A 6000-nucleotide genomic window follows, 5' to 3' on the forward strand; every position below is an offset into this window, starting at 1 on the left:
TCCGAGCCGCACTGCTCTTCTTTTGGCCGATGCTGCCCGCATTAGTGCGGACTCTTCTTCCTGCGCGCGAGGCCGCTGCATACCACTTCCTCTTCCGGGCTGTGGGGGGTGGGAAGAAGGGACCGTGCTGGTGCCGCTGACTCCAGCTCTCCTGCCGTGTTCCACCCTGGCTATCACCATTTTAAACCTGGGCGGAGGATGAGGTCCTATTTCACTGGGGCAGGGGAAGCAGCTGGACTAGCAGGGGACTGGGAAGTTTGGGGACACATCTGCATGTGCTTGGCGGCACATTGATGTGTCGCAACACACCAGTTGAGAACCGCTGCACTAGTGGATGGGGTAGGCCAAGTAGGAGGGTCCTTGCAAGGGGAACTGAAGGAGAGAATAGCAGGGAAGGGGACATCAAGGCTCAAATCCCCTGCTAGGATCTGGGAGGAGAGGGACATCTTGGTTCAGAGCTCCTGCCATAATCTTGGGGAGGGGACCTGCTGTGATTGTGGGAGGTTACTGGGTCATGCAGTTCTTAGTGAACACAGAGGAGGAAGGCAGGTGCATTTGCCTGCCTATGCTCTCAGAAAACATATATATAAGTATATCTCTCATAACATGATTTACAGTAGTCCATTTTTAATGAGCTGCTTTGCATACTTTTGCATGTGACAGAACTCATTTTTTCCATGCATTATGGTGATTTTTGTGTGTTACTGGTAACATAAGCCCTTGTGTTGCCATTAATTCATGTCAACACCAATACTGAATGCAGGAGATGTCAAAACAGGTGGTTAATGTGCATTAAGAGCCCAATTTTCCACAGTCTGCATAAATCATAAATATATACATGTAAGTTGGCTCAAGTAAAGTTATAGCAGAATTTTATAAACTATGCGGTGGGAGCCTCCGTGTTCAAAAATAGTACGTATCTGTACCCCAAAACTATGTGCACGAGTTTCAATATGCACACAAGTTTGTAAAGCAGGGTAATAATGTATACTTTCTATTCCAGTTTCTGAAAAGTACACGCACATATTTTACATACATAATATTTGTAACATATGCATGAAATAACCATCACTTATATGGGGAAGCAGGCATTTTAGAAAGTGTGTGCGTTCTCCGCTTATGAAAATACTTATGGGCATACTCGGAATCACCAACTCACTGATACCTACACAGTTCACCTAGACCCTCCAACACTTTAGCCAGACCCCCCCTACCAGCTCACCCAGATCTCCCACCCAAGACTATGGAGAAAAGACAAGGGTACTTTCAATCGCGTGGGTCAGTTAGCAGATGTAAGTATATAGACAAGTTCCTTTAATATCGCGTGTACCTCTTACAAATAGCAATTTGTGTGCATATTTATGAACCCTGACCCAGAACACCCCTAAATTGTCCCTTCCCTCCCTTTAACATGTACATGCGATACTGCTAGGCTTTTGCTTTTGGAAAATATTCCTTACCTGTGTTCATGCTACTTACACACAGGGAGGATAACTTTCAAGCAACTGCACATGACAGCATATATGGACATGTGTAGTTTTACTATAATATTTTATAACCCATACATATCAAATACACATGTATTACAAAATACATCTTTACCTCGCAACATATGCTTATATGTATGTCTATGCGCAAATACATACAATGCATTGAAATCACATATATCAATGCATTGAAGGCACATACTTTTGCTATTTTAAAAATATGCACACGTATATTTTATGTACAAATTAAAGTAGGATTTACTCACAAAAGTCCCAGTTTATTTGCATAAATCATCTGATTTTAAACCACGAGCATGTCAAGGAAATTACCAGTTTTACCAATTAGTCCACTCCTTCTCCAGGTCAAGACCTTCCTGTTCTTCAGCCTGAACTCCCCACAGTTCACCCAGTTCTCCCACCCAATCAGTTCTACACAATAAACCTGTTTAATATCACTTCTGCCACATAATTAGCAGGTGTAAAAATATGCAAGTTGGCAAATGTCCACAAGTAAATGAATACTGTAAGGTATGTTGGTTGGAATAAAAATACTGCAGACTAGTGAGTGATTGGTGAAGTGGTTCTGCATATAAGCATCTTAGAGATTAATTTTCAAAGGTCTACATGCATAATAGTGGAATTTATGGGGTGAATTTTCAAAATGTTATACATGTAAAAATTAGCACATATCCATGTAAATAGCCTGTACTTGTGTATTCCATATTTTATAAAAGTAAAAAATATGGGCATATTTTCAGTTTCACATGCACATAAAAAAGGTGTGGTCTAGGGGCGTTTCTGGATGGGGCTAATACACAGAAGTTGCTATTTTAAAAAACACATTTTGCACTCATGTGTCACTTTACATCCTACAGAAAGCTGATTTATTTTACAATTTTAACACCTCAAAAATATATTACACGTGCAGCCACAGCTGGAAATATTACCTAAGCAAATGATTTCACCTTGCATGCCAGCGCCTTATATACTACCCTATATTCTGAAGGAAGGCAAAAAAAGGTTCCACAGATGAAACAATAAGCCCAATTATACATGGAAGTATCCATTCCATAGTCCTGGAAGCTACTGCCAAAAATAACTGCCAGAAAAATTAGGAAGCAAACATAAATATAAATATCTCATAAAATTCATTTGCTCGCTAAGGCACAAAATATCTTGTAATAGCAATAAAGACTGATGCACAGGCCATTTTTTTGCTGCTAAGAAAAACCAGGACAGAAGACCCCCCAACTCCATCCTGAACTCTTCTATTTCCACAGTTAGTAATCAGCAAGCAGGAAATGCACCGCCAGTCATCATCACACTGCTAAAACACAAATCTGCTAGCTGTAGAAGCTCAAAGTGCTTTATGTGTAAAGGTTCTAATGGAAGTGACAGTAACAATGTCTTAAGACCTTAGTCTTGTGACCAAGGATGAAAATAAGAAGCATTCAGTCCTCTCTGATTTGCCTCACAGTTTAGTATTGCACAAGTAAATAATTCCAGCTTGTTAACACATTTCAGAAGATAAATTGTTTGATTAACGCGTGCAAACAATATGAATACATAATAAGCTCAGCCCAGCCTTAGGACTAAAAAGCATTGCTTGAATTGTTTAATTTCTCCTGATAAGAACTTTAGGGGGACAAGTTTCAGCGTCAGTTCCAGCTTTGGGCACACTTTTAGCCAAACTGAGGGGAGGCATCTCTGGGGTATGTTTAGGATGGGGTTGTAAAACAACAGGCCTAGTCTGGTTATTTACATCTGCGCCTGCTGATTTCTGGCAAAAGATCTGCCCACAGAAAGAGCAAGCGGCAATTTCCAAAGGGAAAGAAGGTGCATCCTTTCCTTTAGAAAATTTGGGAAAGGGTCTGGAGAGTAAACTTTTTTTTGCACCTAGATGAACCGATATTTTTATTAATAAGGCTGTGGTTTATTTTGGAACACATGTTTAAGTATTCGCCTTCCTCCCTCCACTGGCATAGAAGAGTCATTTCCTTCTGGGAACCGGATAGCAGATTTTCTCATTACCTTGTATGTCTCTGAGAAAAAAAATCAGCCAATAACACATAATGCTATTAGGGACAATACAGACAGCATCCATATTCATTTCTATGTGGTGTTGCCAGCCTGCTGCCACAGTTCAGTGAAAACAAACTTGAGCACAAATATAATACAGATAGGGACTCTTTTTTCAGTTTTTATTTTTCCCTAGGAATTTTCCAGTGTTTATTACAAGAACGAAAATATATTTTCTCTCCCACTGATTTCTCCCGTTTTCGTTCTTGTTGTAATAAACACTGATAAATTCCCCGGGGAAAACAATAAAAACTGAAAACTAAGATCCCGGAATACTAAGCATTTAAAAAGTCAGACCTTTTTTTTCATGTCTGAGCTTTGGCATTGATTGTTTAGCTATCTTACAAGTGCAAGTGCAATGATTCACTCAACAGTCACAATATATTAGATTTCATGCAGTTGTCCCATCTTGTTTTGCACAATACCACACAACAGCCCGCATACAACTTTGTCTAAAGATGGCATGCAAGATATAATAATTCTAGAGGAACACATGAATAAAAAAGAGCTGCTTTCTCAGAGAAAATATGACACGTCTCTATAGCCCCCTCTCTGCAGGACGCACCTGGAAACAAGATAATAAGCATCTGGATCGCAGGCATAGTAAAAGTACTCCATAATTTATCCTCACAAACTCAAGGCATGCACTGGTTTCAACAAGCAAGCCCCGTACCTTCCTTATTTCACTGGATATGCCAGGCCAAATCTTTTGAGCCCCATGCCACCGCTTTTCCTGCCTTAAAACACCGCCCGAAATTAATCTTTAATGCCACGCACAACAGTGCTTGCGAGAAAAAACCATGCAGCAGGTTGGAAGGAAGAGCACTGCAAAACAAAGGCTGAAGGAAAAAAAACCAAAAACGCCTTTAAAAAAAACCCCCACTGAACTTTCGGGTTGACCGTGATGAAGTGGTATTACACTAAAGTATAATGTGTCCCTGCCAAAAGGAGGCGCGCCAAAGTCCCCCGCTTATTATTACAGGAGCTGGCGCGGACTCCACCCAGCCAGGCTGCAAAGCTGCTCGCGGCTGCCCTGGGATGGCCCCGGCTCCGTGCACCCGCTGGGACGCCGACAATGGCCAATTGTCTCCGGCAGTCCTCGGACTGCGGCGCCGGCCGGGGTGCCCCCTCCCTGCAGCCTGCTCACACCCGGCATCGAAGCGTTGAGTGAAGGCACCTACCTTTTCTTTCTTTTTTTGTCTTAATTCTTGTACAAGCTGGAGATCGCCCCGTATTGTCTTTCCGACACCGGTCAGAGGAGCCTGTGCTCCGCTCCCCTCCTCTCTTTTCCTTCCTCGTTCACCCTCCTCAGCACGCGAGGGCTGAGCCGGCACCGAGCGAAGGCACAGCCGGTGCCTCCCTCCGCTGTGTCAGGAAGCTCCCTCTGCACATCCTGACTGTACACTGCACCACGCCTCACTCCCTTCCCCGGCTCTTTCCCTTTCATCTACAGCAGCCCCCACACGTTATCCCCCCTCCCTCTTGCACCGACCTCCTGCTGCAGTGGCTGCTGCTGCCGGGTGAACGAGGCTGCCACCGAGTCTCGGGGTCGCCCCTGGCTGCTATGGTCAATAACAATTACTGTGCTACTGCAAACCAAGCAGGGTGCTGGGTGAGGGGAAGGGAGAGCTCTGGTGACAGGGCAGCGTTCCTGCAGGGCTCTGCGAGATTTGTTCAATAACTCAGCACTGTTCCACGTCTCCCTTTTTCACCAGGCACCAAGCTGCTAAAATTCAAGTAAGCTCGAGAGTTCCAATTAGTGTTAATATGACAAAGGCGCTGTAATTATAAAGGGCTTTGACGGAGGTTGAAGGGGACAGCCATTAACATTCTGCGGATTAACATTCTGCTCATTCAAAGCCAATTTTCATTGGCCAGAAGAAAAAAAAAATATGGACATAAAAATAGTCTGAAATATTTCCCAGTATGGTGTGACTTGCCTGGCTGTGTGGCAGTGCAGTTGAGCTGTACACTTGGAGGCGGAATCACTGAAGTCACCTTAAGTCTGTTAAGTTTGCCACAGGTAGCCTTCCAGATGTAATGCATGCATTAAAACAGGGACTTGCCCAATTCAAAAAGATAATTAAAGAGCAAAGTCCACCCACTGCCTAACATTATAATTTACAGTTTCCCCCACACTAACCAGCCTGAAGTATAAAGGCTGGTTAGCAGGAAGAAATATTTGTGCAACTGGCCAAGGGACTGTGTAAATGTGTAGGGGAAAGAAGGGGGCACAGGACAGCAGAGATCCTCCCCCCCCCCCCCCCCAAATGCCTCATATATATCACAGAATCAACCCACACCCTAATCACCCACTAGGTCACTCCATCCAAGCCCCTTGATACCCCAATCTCCTACTTGGGTACTCCATGAGCTGGGGCAAATTTTGAGCATTAAAAAATATGCTCAAATTAAATCTGGGACAGTTTTTTAA

General features: G+C 43.4%; 1 long non-coding RNA gene across 1 annotated transcript in view; it reads right to left on the reverse strand.

Moving 5' to 3' along the window:
* The window catches only part of LOC115091142, a 115646-nt gene extending 110377 nt beyond the window's left edge, over positions 1 to 5269 (reverse strand). The window contains exon 1 of the long non-coding RNA XR_003856628.1: positions 4748 to 5269. This is a non-coding gene — a long non-coding RNA (uncharacterized LOC115091142). The remainder of the gene's footprint in view (positions 1 to 4747) is intronic.
* Between the last annotated feature and the right edge of the window lie 731 nt (positions 5270 to 6000).

Source organism: Rhinatrema bivittatum, chromosome 4, assembly GCF_901001135.1.
Source record: "Rhinatrema bivittatum chromosome 4, aRhiBiv1.1, whole genome shotgun sequence".
Taxonomy (NCBI): Eukaryota; Metazoa; Chordata; class Amphibia; order Gymnophiona; family Rhinatrematidae; genus Rhinatrema; species Rhinatrema bivittatum.